This window comes from Cavia porcellus, unplaced genomic scaffold (genome assembly GCF_034190915.1).
Source record: "Cavia porcellus strain 051 isolate PalLab524CR breed Dunkin Hartley unplaced genomic scaffold, mCavPor4.1 scaffold_15, whole genome shotgun sequence".
Lineage (NCBI taxonomy): Eukaryota > Metazoa > Chordata > Mammalia > Rodentia > Caviidae > Cavia > Cavia porcellus.
Window position 1 is genome coordinate 54,137,450 of NW_026947498.1, and position 19,224 is coordinate 54,156,673.

General features: G+C 40.4%; 1 long non-coding RNA gene across 2 annotated transcripts in view; it reads left to right on the forward strand.

The window, feature by feature from the left end:
* The window catches only part of LOC134470483 (uncharacterized), a 107,020-nt gene extending 88,206 nt beyond the window's left edge, over window positions 1-18,814 (forward strand). The window contains exons 3-4 of one of the 2 annotated variants that reach the window (XR_010039408.1): window positions 13,839-13,915; window positions 14,734-18,814. This is a non-coding gene — a long non-coding RNA (uncharacterized LOC134470483). The remainder of the gene's footprint in view (window positions 1-13,838; window positions 13,916-14,733) is intronic. The other variant, XR_010039407.1, reaches the window with a different exon arrangement.
* The last annotated feature ends 410 nt before the right edge of the window (window positions 18,815-19,224 follow it).

A 19,224-nucleotide genomic window follows, 5' to 3' on the forward strand; every position in this document is an offset into this window, starting at 1 on the left:
GGAACATATTTTCATCTCAGGTCTTTAAAGATTTATTAAGCTTCTAGTATGATATAACTGTAAACTGGGCCATGTGAGAGAGACAAAAAGTAATGAGCTAGATTTTCTGAGAAGTCACAATTTATAAGAACTCATGATTTTGAAGGGGAAATGAATGAATGTCTGATTAGCTTTAGGATGGAGAGAATACAATAAGTCCTTAATAAGAGAGATGTCAACACAGCAGAAAAGGAAGGGGGCACCCATGATTTTAGACTAAGAGGACCTGAAAACTTATCTTGGGGGAAGAAGAATCTATTTCAAAGGTAAGAAAATATTTTCCATGGGAAACAGAAAGCACTTTGAGAAAATATCCAATAGAAAGTTGAACTAGGCTGGGAGATAGTGAATTATCTTTATCATAATTTAGAAGAACTGGTGTATAGTGAAATTCTGAGGAGGGTGCTATGTTTGTTGAGAACCATAATCTTGGATTCTTCATCTCTAAATTTTGTGGGCATTCCACCTTTGTGTGTAACCCTCATTCCTTTTGTTAGAATGAAAATATTCCAAGGAACACACAATACTTTAAGTATCAACAACTCAAAAAAAATCCTTTTAAGAGTATTTGCTTTTTAAATTTAAAATTTTCTTTTACTATGCTTTAGTTTAAGAAATAGAAGAATTCAAAATATGGAATTATTCATAATTTAAACAGTGAAGACAACTCGAAGAAGTAACTGGTCTCTCTTTCTTACTCATAAGGACTTTCAACATTCCAAAGCGTGCTCACCATTTCTTTTCATAACAGATACACGAGAAAAGAATCACATTATTTTCCAAGGAATATCCTTTCTGTGGTGGAAAGCTTTGTCTGAGTAAGGATGGTCTTTTCAGGCAGGAGGATCTGCCTAAGGAGAACCTCTGGGGAGTTATCTAAGCATTGCGGGAGGAACACACGTTTTATGGACAAAGTCCTAGGTTTTAATTCCAGCTCTACTTCTGGGAGCAGTGATGCTGGGACACACTGCTCTGCTTTTCAGACACTGGACTTTCATGTGTGCAGAGTGGAAGCAATCACTGATCACCAAGCCTGGAGTGTGGCACAAAATCCCTTCAACTCATCACAGCAGGTGACACTGATGCTTCCTATAAGCGAGGTCATCCCTAGTGTAGTAAGAGTGATTGCCAGAAGTGCCCAGGGTCACTCAGCTCCCGTCTGTAGGGGCCTTCTCCCACAACCCTCTGCCACTCTCCTTGTGACACATGGACTCTGCTCTTCTCAGCCACTTTCTCCATACTGAACTGGTCAGCACTCAGATCTCAGGAAAATTGCTTCTTCCTCTCTCTCTTCTGACCAAATTGGGTGTTATCTCTTCTCACTTCCTTGCCAATATACTGTCTTTGTTAGACTTTCAGATTCACAACACTACGCACCAGGTCCATAGCTGACTGCCTGGCTTATAATAAATGGCCTCAAATACATTTACTTACTTATTTATTTATTTAATAAAGTCTCGGCCATTTATTCCCATGGCATCTACTGTTTACAGAAAGGTAATAGCTACTTAGTAGTGGCTGGTTTGTGTTGCTTTGTTTTGAAGGAGATTCATACCTTAGACTAGTGAGTCAAACTTCAGGGTTCACCTGACTTACCTAGAGGGCTTGCTAAAACGTGTGTGGCTGGCCCCATACCCTAAAAGGCGCAGGATTTGCATTTTTAACAAGTTCCCAAGGAATACTTATGCTGCTGGACCAAGAACGATAATTTGAAAAATACTGCTATAGGAAAAATTGTCCTGTCTTTCTTGGCCTTTCAACCTAATTTTCTGCCTCTACCTCAATCATACCTCCTTTTAATCCTCGGTTCTTAGCGCTACCTTTTATTTTCTTGAGTGCATGAATAAAGGAAAAGAAAAAGGAAAGGAAAGAGAAAGGTAAGATGGAGGGAGTGAAGAAGAGCATGTTGAAATTCACTGCATTACTACCAAACAGACCATCCCGAGGACTGAAGGACAGCGAGCTTGCAGCAATGTGGCAGCCGCCCCGGAAGAACCCGCGGCGTCCATTAATATGTGATGATCTTTCCGAAAGGACAAAAAGGCAACACTGGAGCTCGCTCAGTTTTCCACACATCAGCCCTGCTTCTCATACCATTCTTGCTAGCATTTAATTGCCAACATTATGATCCTGGAGCCCTGCAAAGTGCACACAATAAATTCCTATAAACTGATGTCCTTCTCCACTCAAGAGACAGTCTCAGGGTATCACTCACCTGCTTTGCAAACTGGTCATCTTTTACTAAGTAGAGTAGATGAATATTTGAAAAGTCTTTCAAGAAAATATGTAAAATACTTGATCATAAAACATTCTGTTGCTGTTTGCAATTCAAAATATCTGATGAGTCTGACACAGGAGAATTTAGATTGCTCTTTTTATTTCTACCTTGATTATAGTTAGGGGGTCTTGGAGAAGGGCTGGGGAAGTGAGGTTCGAGAGAGGTGAGGACGCAGTGATCATTTAAAATTAGGACTTAGCGTTGAATTTAACGCAGAGCGAGGAATATCTATTGAGCACTTGTTGGGTTGAGCAGTTCCAAACAACACAGAGTGTCAGATACTTTGTTAATAATTAAAATGTTTTATGTAATGGTGGTGTCAGGTAATAAATTATCTCACTTAATTCTATCAACTCTATAGTTGATCATATTATTACGGCTACCCTAATTTCCAGTTTGGGAACTGGGCACAGAGATTAATTTAGCAAAAACAAACAAAATATGCCATACCCAGGGATTCATAATCATTAAATAGTGAAGTCAAGAGTCCCACAGGACATATAGCTCCCCAGCCTATGCTTAGATGCTGTAGGGATGGCAAAATGGGCGGGAAGAGGATGAAGAGGAAGAAGAAGGGTGACTATCTCCATCCTGGACAAGTCTGCAGCCAGCAAGGTGCTTCACAGCAAAAGCTTGGACGGTGTCATGTTTCTTATAAATCCTTAGAGCCTTGGTGTCTTCCTTTTGCAAATGGGGAGAACTCTATTGTGCCTTAGGCCTGCCATTTCTATGACTCTCTCCTGTACTTCGCATCAGATTCTTCACAAATACAAAGGAAGGAAAACACATCTGGTAGAGAAAATAGCCTTGGGAATGTCCCTAATTCCCAGGAAACCAGGAAAGAATGGTGTGAAAGAGACATAGATAGAGGTAAAAAAAAAAAAGGGGTGCAGGAGCAAGGCTGGCCCAAAACATGTTGTTTAGCCTTACGGTCTGACCATTTGCCACCCTTTAAAACATTGTTCTTTAAATATGTATTCAACATTTGTTTAAATGAGAGGCTGAGTTCTGCCTGTGAAAAGGACAGAAGAAAGTTTGTGCATTGTCCAAATTTAGCTCCAACTTCAAATCTCACATACAACTCAGCAAAGCAGAGGTTCCATGGCAACTAGAATCCAGCTACTCCACATGGTTCTCCACCCCCCTCCCATCCCATTCTACCCATCATCTGTTGCTCTCTAACATGCACACTGGGGCCTCTTCACCCAGAAAATACTTCTCTGGAGACAGTCTGGGGTCCAGTCATAACTGTCATAGGTATCATAACTGTGTGATAATGTTTCTTACAGAAGATGTGCTGATATATCTGCTCCAAATCTGTTTTTCATCCAAGACAAGGAGAGATACCCTGGAGAGGGTCAAGTTCATGATTACACAGCCCTTTAACCTGAAGGCACTGGGTGGGAGCCACTGGAAAATTTTAAAAGAAACAATGTGTCTTGCGTTCTAACAAGGCTACTCTGCTGATAGTGGACAAAATCTTGCATCTTGTACTTGTCATGACTGGTGGATCAAGAATGCTAAGACAAGAGGCATGGATAAGATTACAGCCTCCCAATTCTCCCTCTGTCCAAGTGACTGACTCTGGTTTTATTTTTTTATGAGTAATTACTATTGTCATTGTTACTGTCATCATCATAATTTGTAGAGCCAGTACTAGATAAAAATGTAAAGTCCCATAAGATTTTGAAGAGAAAACCAGCAACTAGGAAGCCCTTCTGAACTCATGGTCCTGTGGCTCAGATACGACATAAGAGCTTGAAACCAGTCCCTGTAATCATCCTCCTTTGCCTGTGTCAGAATTTTCTTGGGTAACTCAGTTTTTTCATGCTTAAACTTCTTTTACTGACTTTGTTTTTTCCAACTTATAGTCTGCTTACTACCTTCTGTATGTCATGACATTTGTCCTTGTTATTGAGCCTTTGAATATCTTGTCTTCAGACCCCACCCACATAAGATAGGATCTGAAAAACTGAAGCAGATACTATCTAGCAGAAACTGCTTCTGTTCAGAAGAGCACTAGCAATAATTAATCTCAAAGTCATAGCCTGGCTGTGGCCAGGCTGGCAAGAGCTCCTGAATCCATGCGATTCCTAGGAGGGCGGGCGTAACTGTATGATAGTCTCCTCTACAAAGCAAACACATGGTCGAGTCCTTTTCTGGATTCTAGAACTAGAGAAAAGTGTAAGAAACACGGTGGGATTTTTCTGCTTTCATAGAGCTTATGCACTCACCGGGGAGTGGCTTACCCTGTTTCCTGATGATAAAATCTGAGACTCCGCAACTTATAAAGAAAAGAAATTTATGTGGTTCATGTGTTGGAGGCTAGAAAGTTTAAGAACACCATGCCAGCATCTGGAGAGGACCTTTGTGATATGTCATCCCACAGTGCAAGGTAGAAGACAGAAGCTAGAAGCAAGAGCATGAGACAAAGAGATGAAGAGTGAGGGGCCAAACCCTTCCTTCATCAGAGCTCAGTTAAAACTGCTGCGGCAGTAACAACAGAGATTGATTCTTCAGGAGAGCAGAGCTTTAATGATCGAATGACCTCTTCAAGGCTCTCTTCCTCACTCCATCACAATGGCAATCAAATTTCAATGTGAATTTTAGGAGAGCATTCAAACCATAAAAGGGAGAAAGAACACAAAATGCCAAATCATCTTACGCAATCCCTGTCGGGACTGTGCTGTGAAGCGCACCCCACTCCCCCAGCCCGCCCCCAGCTCCTGGCTGCGGCTGGAGGCTGGCTTGCCTGTGGTGTTCCTGGTCTCACCACTCACTGTGCTGTGTCTCAGGTGTGCACTCCCATGCTTCAGCTGTCTCGTTTATAAAATTAGGATGCTACGAGTACAGTCTCAGTCTCAGAATCTGGTGAGATAAAATGAGATCATCTGTTCCTGGCTCTGCCAATGGTTTGACTTAATATTTTCTACCTTTGTTCCTCATTTCTCTCCTTGAAGAGATAAATCTGATCTCTCTCCATTCAGGTGGTCCTTAATGTAATTCTGCTTACCTTTTTCTCACCACTTAGTGTGCCCTCCCTTCTCTTAACACTGCTGTTTAAACACAATCCATGTTTACAACCTAATTTAGGTCCCAAGGCCTTCACGAACCTTTCCTTGGTTATTGTAGCCGAATACAGATTTTTAAGGCAATACTGAGTATTGAAAGTACTTAGACCTCAGAGTAAAGCCAGTTTACAGCTTAAGAACTTGAGGCTGACAGCCTAACCTCATTCTTTTTGCTAATCTTCAGCTCCCATCACTGACCTCTACCTCCCATCACAACTCTAAATCCCCCAGTGCCTGTGTTCCTGTTGCTTCTGTTGTCTGTTATTCAGCTTTCATATTTCAGTTCACATGATTGGGCCTCAAGTAAGTCTTCATCTCCTCCAACAGGAAAGCTGACCATCCACCAGAACAGGTCAGTCCTACCAAGTGTCCTTTCTTGTACCTGCCTGGTCTTCTCCTTGACAGGCTTCATTCAGAAGCAATCAGAAATCACTACAGTTGTTAGCTGATGAATGCCCATTTCCTTACTCATCAGAATGAAAGCCTTTGTTTAACAATAAAATATTCGCAGCTGCTGAAGGTGCTTACAACGTATGTACATGGTAGTGAGCTGACCCTTGGGGACTCCATGGTGAGCTGAACAAATTTGAGCCCTGCCTCCAGGGATTTCATATAGAGCTACAACACTGAGAATGGGCTCTCAGAACCTGCAGGAACTCTCATGGACTTGAAGTGGCTTTTAAAAAATAAATAGAAACTGGGAATTTTTCCCTATTAAATTGAAGCAAAATAATGATGTGGTTTCTACAGTGAGAAAAATAAACTAGTACAATCTCAAGTATTCCAGGAAACAGAACAAAGAAATATGCGTTTGAAAATGAAATACTGCTCTCTTTAGGCGGGGCTTTTCTTTCAAAGGACAGAAGTCAACATTTGCTTTAGTCTCACTTGTCTTAAGGGATCTACGGCTTTAAGTTTTTTTCCAGTTACTTGTTTCATAAAGAATAGCTTGGTTCTTTGTCATGCAGGTGGCAGGACCCTGTGGGCACCTGAGCAGTGATCTTTCTCTGTTAAATAATCAGAGGGTAAACAGAACCCTTCATTGTAAGGTCAAGGGTTTCTTTTAGTACTTATTCAAAGGAACCAGCCTTGTGAAGCGGCCCTAAATTATAAGCATCCAGGCCACTTTGGGGGAGACTAGTAATTTTCTAGCTTCAAACTGTTCATTTATGGAGACTTCTACCTTCTGCCAGTTTGTTTGAAAACACTCTCCTTAGAGATTAGAATGCTCACAGCATCCTTTGAATGTTACAAGGTTCCAGGTGCCTAGGACATTTATGCTTTGCTCTCTGCAAGCAATTCAGTATCAACAGGTTCCAAATGGAACTACAATCTGGTTACTCTCTTTTTATTCTTAATACTTGATAATGACACCTCCAAATCAGAAATCTGAGATGTACTCCTTATTATATACAAAATCTTATTGTTTTTACCTAAATGTCATTTGCACTTGCCTCACACTTCCATCCCTCCACCATTCTTTCCCCTCTTGTTGTCTTCTCCCTCTACCCTGGCCCAGATCTGCAAACCTCACTAGCCTTGAAGATACTTGTACTATGGCTTCCTTATTCTCAAGCCATCACACTTGCCTTTCTGAATCTTCTAGTCCCATTGCAATGATCTATTTGCAATTCCTATCTTGTCACCTACCTATTCAAACCTCTTCAATGTTTTCCAATTCTGAGCCAGCAATTTTTTCTTGAGGGGTAGAGCTCTTTGGAAACTTTGGGACAGATAAGAATTTCTTCATCATTCCAGGCTGACCCTCAAACTGTCGGATGTTAAGTATCCTTGGCTGGTGTAGGCTAGTAAATGCCAATACAAAGCCCTAGTCACCCTGGTAGCCAAAATGTTATCTCATATTTCCAAATATGCACTCGTACTATACCAGCACATAATTATCTCTGAAGGAAAATACCATCCTTTTTATGGCCTACAAAGCCTTCCAGCACCTGGCTCCCATCTAGACTTCTAGCTCCCTGTATGACTACCTTACATGCAATGCCTGGGTTTTACACATGCCTGAGGTCTGCTCCAGCTGCCTTTCCTAGAAAAGTTCTCATTCTTTGAGAACCAGCTCAGGATCACCTTCCTTGAATAGCCCCTCTTATCTGTCTCCCTTCACAGCAGCATTGATTGCACCCCTAGATCCTGAGGAATACTGTCACCACCCTGATCAAATCAAGTTACAACGACATGTTGGCATTTAGTGTCTCCATCTCTAGGCAAGATGCACCTTCCAAATTTCCCTTTTGTGAGACATTGGCTATCTGAGTTAGTTTCCTAAGAATGAAGTAACAAATTATTATAACAACTGACATGTATTCTCTCCCAGTTCTGGAGACCTCTATTTTAAAATTAAGATTCCAGCAGTTCTATTTTTCCTTTAAAGATTGTAAGGGAGAATCCTGCTTTGCCTCTCCCTGCTTCTGGATGACTTCAGGTATTTCTTGGCTTACAACTAAACAGCCCTAATCTCTGTTTTATTTTCTCTGTGTCTTTTCCTGCTCTGTCCATTATAAGGGAACTCGTCATTGAATCTAGGGCTTACCTAGATAATCCAGAATGATACCATCTGAAGAACCTCAACGTAATTGCATCCTCAAAGATTCTCCTTCCAAAAAATGTCATGGCCATAGATTCTGGAAATCAGAAAGTAGATACAACTTTTGGGGTCCACTATTCAACCCACTGCAGTCTCCAACTCTAGGAACACCGGAAGGATCAGTTGCACAGCAGAGCCATTTAGACAAAGTGGCTTGGTGGTTGAATAGTCTGGTAAGTCACTGAGAATTAGTCACCTTGTCATCTGGCACTGATCAGGAATACACAAGACCAAATTTATTCTCTTATTTTCATGCCTCTATATGCACATGATTTACTTCTGAATGTCTTTCAGTGTTACAGTGCTGAAAACATTTTAAACTTCTCAGTGAGTAAGATGTTGAAGTAGCCATGCAGAAGCCTAACAAACTCTCTGGCCCTCCCAGGACCAACCTTCCTGATAGGGAATATATGATTACTTGTCATGATGAATGATAAAAAAAGAAAAAGGGCAGCTTCAGAGAAGCAGCAAGATTAGCTCTGTTAGGCTCAATTTCCTGAGCAGCAAAGGAGAGTTTTCCCTGAGGACTGAGAGTTTTCAACACTGACTGCTTCTCTGTAAATCTCTATGCAGAAAGTTTCATGACAGTCTTGAGTCTTAACTGGGCTATAAAGCAGGGGGGCTTCCACGAGGGGAAGGAGACCATTCGCCCAGCAAAACAACAATATGGGGGGAGGTGGAGATGAACATCTGGAAGAAAAGAGACTTGTCTGACCTAGAAGGAGAGGAAACTGCCTTGGGAATCAAAGAGCAGGAGCTAGAGTACAAAATACTAGGAGACAGAGATGGATACCACTTCAGATATGCATGGCCTTGGAGGCCAGGCTGTGGCCAGTGTGGAGGCGGAGAGCTATTGAAGGAGTTTCAAAGGGACTGTGGAAGCAGCAGGAGTTGAGGTTATGAAAGTGGTGTTTGTTTAAAAAAACATATATATATATATATATATATATATATATATATATATATATGCACCAGTACGAATGCTGCTGTAGTTACTCAGACATAGGGCAGGATGGGACTTGGAATTAAGGCCATGGTGATGTTAGAGACCTATATGAGTTGTCTATTTGTTAACTGGTGTAAACATTGGGACACTTCAAATAACTCTGAAGTGAGAACTAGGAGACACCCAGAAATAGGGACGCTTGGAAGTTGAGATTTAAAAAATGATGAGCTTTCTTTGGGACATGCAGAGTTGTGTTAATGTCAGGAAATTCAAATAGAAACACTCAGCTGTTTGTTAGAGATGCCTCACTGCAGCCCTGTCACTGCTGCTGCTTTGTCCTGTGACAGTCTGACCTAATGGGATGTCTCTCGCTTGCTCCTGGGAAGACAGGCTCCTGTTAACTCCACAAAGCACCCTCCATCTTATCTTGAATGTGACCTTTCCCTTAATTTATAATATCTACTCCTCAATCTTTTGTTGTGTTAGCATCCATTTTCCACTCTCTAGTGGCTGAAAAAGAGACACAAGGAGAGGTCAGGACAGCATCCATTTATTTATTGGCTCAGCAGACATTTATCAGGCACCTACTTTGTGCCAAGCCTTTGGCAGCAGCCATCCAAGAATGAGCAAAACAAACCTGATCCCCTTCATGACGGGGCAGATAGATGGCAAATGAGGGTGACCTGCAAGAAAGGGAGTGCAGGATTCTTAAGAGCATAAATCAGTGGAGGCTGAGGAACTTAACAGTGTGATGATATTCATTGCTGCTCATCTTACAGGGACCTTGGAGCTGATCAGAGTTGATATGAACTCATAATAAGCTACCTTGTAATGCATTAATAAATATAAACCTTCATAGATGTTTGTTAATTTTCATGAGAAATTAGAATATCTGTCACACAGACCAGAGATTGACAGCCTGGAGGTGCTGACTCATGCTAACTAAACTCCCAAAACATGAATATATGCAAGCCAACATGCCGGTTTGTTAATTTTCTATGAGAAACAGAGTCTGTCTGTCAAGTTCATCTGAGACTGACAGCCTATCTGTCTGTGTAGGGGGCTCCCTGAGAAGCTTAATTAAACTAGGTTTTCATACTGAGCCTGGAATCAGAGGAAAGTACAGAGACTTACATGACCTAAAGTTTATAGACTTAAGCTTTAGTGTATCCTGCCTTCATCTTTTGTGGGAACAAGCTCAGTGGGTTTGTCAGGAAAAGGGATAAGGTAAGATGGTGACCCACAGTGACCTCTTTGTGCGTCTTTATTCCCAACCTCATTAACCCTCTCGATTCTTACACTCTCCTTTAAAAGTATGTGTGCGCTACCCATGACCTGAGATTAACCTGTTTACTGCATAACTTTACAAAACAATCTGTGTTGATTTTTATAATTTAACCCTAGGAGCAACCCTAACCATTAAATTCAGAATCTTAGGGGCACCTTCCTGCTCCCTTCAGGCCTACCTACACTTGTACACTAAAGTGGTGTCTTGGTGTCATAGTCTTAATATGTCTCCCAGACTTCACATGTGGAAACAGATCCCAGGGCACCAGTGTTGGGAAGTGCTTGGAAGTGGGATTTGATAGGAAGAAGCACTTTGGTCATGGGGGAGGAACTCATGGATTCATGCTCTTACACTAGGAAGGGTTATCTCCAGAGTGCATTTCCTATCAAAGCATCAGTTTGGGCCTCTTCTCTTGCATGTACATTCTTACCCTTCTGCCATAAGATAACTCAAGAAGACTTTTAATAGATATGCACTCCTTGACCTTGGATTTCTAGTTTCCAGAACTGTAAGAAATAAATCTGTGTTCTTTATAAGTTACCTAGTCTCAAGTTGTCTGTTACAGCAGCACAAAATGGACTAAGAGATTTGAGTTGTGTCTGAGTTCCAAGTAAATATGGCTTTGTGGTTTTAGGGGAAACAGAATGGAAGTTAGTCTGTAGCCAGAGAAGAAGCAGGGAAGCTTTGGGGCATCTTTATATCATTTTATGAAGCTTAGAATTCACAACCACAGACCTCCTGACTCCCTCTCCCACTGCCTGCAAGGGTTTGGCTCAACACTACTCTGAGCCAGGGGTGGGAGCATACCAAGGCTCAGTCTTTACCTACTGAGCTCTGCTCAGTCTGTCTATATAGGGTGGCATGCAGAATTTAACAGTCCCTGACTGAGTCCATTTTGTATTACTACAACTGAATATCACAGACTAGGCAAATTACAAACCATATGTTACTTGACTAGGAAGTCCAAGGTTGGGAGGCTACATCTTGAGGGGGCCATAACACGGTGAGAGGTATCACAGGGTGAGAGAGCAAAGTGTGAAGGAGAACCCACTCCACAAACCACTTTACTTAAAGACATTAACCTCACCCACGAGTCATAGACTAATCATCCCTCAGATGCCCTGCCTCGCTATACCATTACACTGACAATTAAGTTTCAACATAGGCTTTGAAGGAGGTATTCAAATTATAATGTTCTCCAAAGACATCTACATCCTAATTCCTAGAACCTGTGAACATGGAGTTTACACTGTAAAGGAAACTTGCAAATATGATGAAGACAAAAATTTGGGGTTGAGGAGAAGGTTGGAGATCTTATGGACACAGTGAAGTCACAAGGGCCCATATAAAGGGGAAAAAGAGGCAGGAAAAAAACGAAAAAGAAGAGGCCAGAGATTTAAAGATTATATTCCAACATTGAAGTTGGAAAAGGAGTCATGCACCTAGGAAAATGAAGGCCTCTAGCAACTGGAAAAGACAAGAACACAGGACTCTAGAAGAAACCCAGGACTTCTGACACATGGAACTATAAGCTAACAGACTTGTTTTGTTCTACGCCACTAAATTTGGGGGTTGCTACAATGGGAAACTGATATACTTGGCTTCTCCTAACTCTAAAGACTCATCTGGCAGTCTTGTCTTTGAGTGTCCTGATCACTCTAGACACCATGGAGAGCTTTCTGGTGTAAGACAATTCACCAGTGTTGTGCAGAGTAGAGAGATGCATTTCTCACAAGTAGTGCAGTGTACCCCACCACAGCTCATTTCTGCCTGTGCTAAGTGGTGATCCCGTGCCCCAAGCCAAAAATACAGTTCCCCTGTCACTACCTGTGTCAGACTTAACTCTTCTAGGGCGCTGATGAAGATTCAGGCTATTTCAAGCTAGTTGTTCAGATCAGCTCCACAGGGGCCTTAAGCAAGATGAGAAATAGGTTCAAGATTCTCATCAGGATTCAGGTTTCATATCAAAATGCACAATCAACTGACTGGAACGGGAAATAATTAATCAGGACATTACAGAGCAGTTAAGTATAATTAACTCATACAAAAGAATGTGAGTGTGCAGTTTTAGCTACCAGACTGATTTTTTTTTCTCTGCAAATTTAGTTCAAGATAAACAAACATCAGAATAATCTTCTTGGATTTTTCATGACTCATGGGTTCTTTCTTTCTTTTTAGTTACCAAAAATATTATTAACTTCATACAGTAACACATTAAGTGGATCATATTCTGGAAAAAGAGCTCAGTGCTCCTGCTAAGTGGGAAATTAACACTGTAATATAAATCACTTCCACATATGTTAATATCTGTGTGTATAAATGTGAGTGTGCACATGCGTGTATCTTTGTGTGTGTATGTGTGTGGTAGAGGAAGTTAAGCTTTGGCACTGAATAAACCTAGAGGGAAATTTTGATTTCTGCCCAAACATCTTAAAAGCTAGCAGAATGCATAAACAATTTATGTTGTGAAAACACCATCTGAGTGACTTGATCCCAAGGGTAAACGTACTGATAGTGTGTGGATTTTTCTTTCCTCTTCTCTTTTTTCTTTTTCTTCCCTGGAGCTGGAATCTCTTTACAAGGAAAGAGGTGAAAAACTGTAAGGCAACATAGTTGACTATAGCAATAGCATTATTAATCTCCTACCCAGTTCTCCCGTCACAGGACACTCAAAAAGCCAGCAGACAAGCTTTGTGAGCAGGGCTTTATTTAAAGGTAGAAAGATTCATCATGCTGCAGTGTTGGAGGTAATATTCTCTCCCCTTTTGGCTTCAGAGAGCATAGAGTATCCTGTCAAGCTGGAAAAGTAGAATTGGGTTGATGTGATGGGAGATTATTGGTTCAAAGTGATGATCATATAGGCTATCGTAGGAGAGGCAGGGCTGCTGGGCCAGGGGGCTTCGCTCAGGAGGCTCTCAGGAGGGTATTTATGTACCTTCCAGATTTAACCTGTATACAAATTACATGCAAAAGACTGTCTGATCACCTTGGTCATACAGTGTCCTGTCATGTGACAAATACAGCCATGCTCTGGTTTATGTTCCAGTTCACAATGTAGAGATGCTCCAGTTTCTTATGAGTCTTAATTTCAGCAGCTGGAATCAGTCTGGCTCCAAAGAACTTTACTTTGATGTCTTCAGTCTCTACTTTCCCTGTAGGATGTGGCTTTCAAGATGAAAGTTATGACCTGCTATGCTCTTTGAAATAAATTTAGTGGGTCACAACCAGCATTTTTACTGTTTTTTTTTTTTTTTTTACAAAGTAATAGAATAGAAAAGAGAGTACCAGAATATATCACACATAGCAAGGATGATTGAGTATGAAACTTTAGTTTCAAAGAAAATATATGTGTACTTATAGATCTATATATCACATCACACTCACATACACACTTGCATGTTAGCGTTTTCATGATCAAACTCATTAAATGGCACCAAAAATGTTAGAAAGCTCTTGCTGTAATGTACCAGGTCATCTGAATGCCTGTCTCACCCATAGGACTATGCAGCCTAAAGCACAATGAAGTTAGTCGGTACTAGGAAAAAATGGCTAGAGTCGAAAGAAAGCGACCAATGGAATCAAACTAATAGTGGCTATTCTGGTCTCTACAGCTACCTCGGGTCCACTTAAGTCTGTTTGAAGGCCTACCCATACACATCACTCTTTTCCCGAAAGGCTGTGAGCAGAGGTAAAACTTATTGCTTAAGATCTATGATTCCTTTGTTGTTCTAAAAGTAGCAGAATTATGTAAGAAATGCTGTGCTAGTGATGGCTGAAGACACAATTCCTGAGCTGGATGCAATCACATGTTGCATTTTTATGTGCGTGTTTCAGTGTTTGAGCTATACACTTAAAACTATAAGCAACGCTTTTGTTATAGAAACTCTTGCAGTCCCCTTACCCTTTTTTGCCTCACTGAAATGACTGCATGACTGCATGTCATGCTGCTTTGTTCATGTGAGGTGGGCTGGGCACACAACTCTCAGGTCACTGTGGAACACACTGTCGTGGAGGAGCTTGTCAACTGGGCCTATTTGAGGGAAATGTTTTTCCTTGTTACCAAAACACACCTAAGAATGAACAGGTAACAAAGCTACTATCTCGGATTCATTATCTTCTACGTATATTTCTGAGGCAGTTTTAGCAAATGGTACAGTTGTATTAATGAAGTGCTGGATATGACCTAAGAAATCATCACCAAAAAACTAGTAACATTCAAAAACATGACCAGGTGTTACAGTCAGGGTTTGCAAGGAAAACATTTTAATACAGGACACATAATTCATAGAATTATTTTATAATAGTGACTCAAAGAGTCAAGCACAAAAAGTGCTGGAAAGCTGTCCACACACTAAGGCCCCAAAAGAATTCAACTGAGGGCTTAGATCCCATGGTAATGTCCTTCATGAGTCCAACCAAAGACCTATAGCCCTTGACAATGCCCCCTACAAATCCAACTGGAGACTTAGAGCCCATGACAATATCTCATTCAAGTCTATTTCACAGATCTGCTCTGGGAAGGCCCTAAGGTCGGCAGTGGAAGCTAGAAAGTCTATGCCAGCAGGATGAATGATCTGTCTCCAGCTGGCTGAGTGTTCTGCACCGGAGCCAGGAAGTGATGCTCCAAAGTAAGGACCAGCGCTCCCTCAAAATGAACTGCAGCCATTATTAGCAACACTAAGGTCTTGAGATCCTCTGACAATGAGAACAACCAAGTTCATGTCAGGAAAGAAGCTCAAAAAGCTCCTCCAGAAGAACCAACAGCAACATGAGAACCAACGACAACCAAGAGAACTAACACCACCACTGCTTCCTCTCCAGTTCTCCCTTTTATGCTGGCAGCAATCCTCAGGTGGGCCATTCATGCTCAGCACCATGCTGATTCTGTTTAGCTGGTGTTACAAGTTGACCACCAGGCACCACACCAGGCATTATGTGTTACATGGTGGAAGCACTGTACTAAACTACCAAACTAAATCTGCACAGACCTACAGATTTAAATGTCAATGCACAAAAATATGGAAAAAATGATATACGTTAAATGATGTCATGGGGATGCCATCAGTTGAAGTCAAGACTCAACCAGACAAAAAGTGCTGTTTCTTTAACATCAACAAAAATAATAAACACCAGGAGAAAAAAAAAAAGCAAAAGAACTATGGGCTTTACTTAGACTTAAGGACAATAATCTCTCAAAAATACAAAAGACAGTGATAGAGATTGTTTATAGGATAACCAGAGAAAGTATAAATACTAAATGGATGCTTGGTATGATTAAGGAATTTATTAATGTTGTTTTTAGAGAGCTGTTAGGAGTTTTAGGAGGGGGTGATGATGTTGCTGTCCTTGCTTTTTAAAAAAGGGTAAGCCTTGTCTTTTTTAGATAGACACTAAAACATTTGGTGATGAAATGCTCTGACATGAGAGATTTGTTTCAAAATTTATCTAGGGCAGAAAGGGAACAGGACAGGTCATGAGTGGAAATCATTCAAGCTGGGTAAAGTATACACTCTGTATTTTAGAATGTGCTTGAAATTTTCCCTAATAAAAAATTCAATGTGTAACTTATTGAAGTATCTGCTGTTTTTACAAACATATATTAAAATAATATTGCACACAAGGCATTGAGCATATAGAGACAAGTTAGTCTTCTGGCCAGATTCACTGCATCTTAGTTCCTCTTTCTAAGACAGCATTGATTTTAAGAGATACAATTATTTTAATTGCAGCTTTGGAATCGACAGACTTGAAGGTCACTGCTCCCTTGGAGTAAGAGGGAGGAAGAGAAAAAAATTACACACTGATGCTAAGACACTTCCAAATTTTAGACTACCCACATCTTAGAGTTAAGGCAAAATGCTAATTTTGGTTGTTATTTGTATATACAGTAAAATTTGGGTGTAAATATTTGATTCTGCCCAGTGTAACTGTGGTTCTATCTCCCCCCGCCCCTCCAGTGTGTCAGAATCCAGTCATCAAGCTGAAATAGGTCACTTGGGTCTTACTGAAAGCAGATGTGTCTTGGTCATTTGGAAGATGGAAGATACAAGAAGTGACTCCAGGTGTGCTCTTCAGGAACACACGCTGTACAGCTGTCTAGCTAGACAAAGCCTTTCAGCCAGAAGTCAGTTTGTTTTGGATCAGATCATTTTCCTGGCAAGCTATATTTGTTTTCTAGTGACAGAAAGGTAAGGCGCAAGTCCAAGTCATTTTTTTCCTTGAATACTAAATTTGAGATATTTCTGTTTTCATTGAGCTGAAGCATTTGTGTCTCAAGCTTCTAGGGAAGTTTAAGGCTTTCTATACCTCTAGAAATTATGACCTACACCTATTGCATCTTTAAAAAGACTCACACTCTTTAAAAATATCTTCAGTGCTTTTCCACTCGTATATTTAAAGTACTTTTCTATTATTATTTCTCTGTATTTTTTTCTTCAGCTACCAACTGGGTAGATGAAAATTTGGCTGAGGAGACGGAGGAGGATGGATGGGTGAGAGGATATATAGCATGAATGAACTAATGAACCAGTATTTTGAAGCAGTGTGTGCATTGTAGACTTGATCACTTGGAACCATACATTCCAAGTCAGTAAACATTCATTTAGCACCTATCTGATTTCAGAAATTTATTATAACATATAAAAATACCATCAGAAGAGAAATAACATCAATATAGATCCTGTAGATATTAAAAGACTAATAACAGAATCTTATGAACAACTTTATGCTAATGCATTCAATAATTTAAACTGACAAATTCCTACAAAAAATACAGAGTACTAAAGCTCACTCCAGGAAAAGTAGATAACCAAACAGCCCTTTATTTGTAGAAATGTAACAAATTTGAGAGGCACAGATATTATTCTCCTTATTTTGAAGATGAAGAAATGAAGGCTTAGAGAGGTAAAGTCTTTTGCTCAAGGCCATGTCCTGGAATATAGGAAAGCCAGGATTTAAATCCAGGTTCCTATCTAATGTCCTTGCTAAGAAGCCTTGCTGCAATTGAAAATTTCAACTCCTTATTTATGAGGGAATTGTTCCTGCCCAATCCACGCCCTCACTACATACCATCCTTTCTTAAGTTCTATGTTTATGTTTCATCAGGGTTATGTTCTTTGCCTTTGGAATCCATGTTTCTGTTTACATTTGGCAAAAAACTCACCAGGTTACACTCGGACCAAAATGGACTTAAAAATAAAAAGCTTCAATGCTTTTGCTAATATATCAAAATGTGAAGTTTATAGCTTTAACTTTTTGGAACAAAAACTAATAACACTGGCTTAAGTGCTGACTTGAAATGCTATTTTGTAAGGATTGGATCTGAATAATCACCGAGGTCAGCAGTTTTATATGAATGAGACATAGCTTCCTCCACTGTATCCTTTTATTTTCTGTATTTTAAAAATGTTTGATCCATTCTGTGGTTGATGGGCATTTGGGTTGTTTCCAAGATTTAGCTATACAAATTGCACTGCTATGAACATGGGTGCACATATATCGCTGAGACATGACCTTTTCAATTTTTCTGGGAAAATACCCAGGAGGGGAATAGCTGGATTGCATGGAACTTCCACTCCTACTGTTTTGAGGAATCGCCATACTGATTTCCACAGTGGCTGCACCAGTCTGCACTCCAACCAACAGTGGAGCAGTGTTCCTTTCTCCCTGAGCCTTGCCCACACTTGTTATCAGTTGATTTCTTGATGGCAGCTATTCTTTCTGGAGTGAGATGAAATCTCAATGCTGTTTTAATTTGCATTTCCCCAATGACCAGTGATGGTGATTTCTTACTGGTTTTTTTTTTGAAATTGTGTATTATTGCTACCCTTTTTTCTGTTTTGCTTTCTTCTCTAAAAAAAAAAACCAGTTTGAGATGCTTCCTATATACTTCTATGTTAGCTTCGTTGTTTTCCCTCCTTTCTTCCTATACCTTGCCAACCTTTGTTTTAAATAAACACATAAAAAAGGGAATTATAGTTGTAGAAACTATATTTGCTGGTTTAAAATTATTTCAAAAAGTCAAGGGCAATTCAAATCTGTAACCAAAAATCTTTCTCCAGCACAGACTTTCACAGCAGAGATGCGAGGTCCAGAGCTGGAGGGGGACCAGAGGACCCGAGCTGAAATCCGCCTATATCTTACCAACAGGGTCACCTTGAATGTGCTTTACTCACTGAGCATCATATGCCTTCAATAAAATATGTCTGAAGAAACCTGCTTTGGGGTATTCTGGGATTGAAATGAATAACAACATACCTAAGTGCTTAGTAGAGTGTAAGGACACAGGAGCTTAAGCTATCCTTAAACTTTCCTGCAGCACAAAGTGAGGCTCTATCATTCTGTGAGCAAGTTTTGGATCTGATCTTCTGACTGGTATTAGCAGTAAATCGGGTCGTTCTACAAAGAAATCATTTGGTGAATTCATTGTCAAGGAATTCACAGGTGTGATATCATGGGCTGTTATCAAAGTCCTATACCCTGAGTGTTTAAAATGCAAATGCTTATTTCTCACAGCTCAGGAGCATGGAAAGCCCGAGATGAAAGTGCTCACCCATCTTTAATCTTGTGGAACTTTCTTCCAGACTTGCAAGTGGCTGTCTTCTTGCTGTATCTTCACATGGTAGACAGAGAAATATAATGTCTTCATCTTTATCAAGGCATTGATCTTGCCACAAATGTATATTCTTATTGCCTAATCTAACTACTTCAGAACCCCACCTCTAAATACTGTTACCCTGGGGATTGAGTTTTCAATGTATGAATATGGTGTGTGTGGGGGGGTAGGATATAGACATTTAGTCTAAAGCAGGTGAACTGGATCCTTCTACCCTGACTTTGAACTTCAGCCTCAGAAGCCTGGACACTTTCTCAACATTTTCTCCAGATAAGATTCATGCTTAGCAAACAAGCATCACCATAGATCACGTTACTTAGGCAGGGACTGGAGAAATTGTTACATTATTGGCACATAGTAGGTATTTATAAAACAAACTGAAT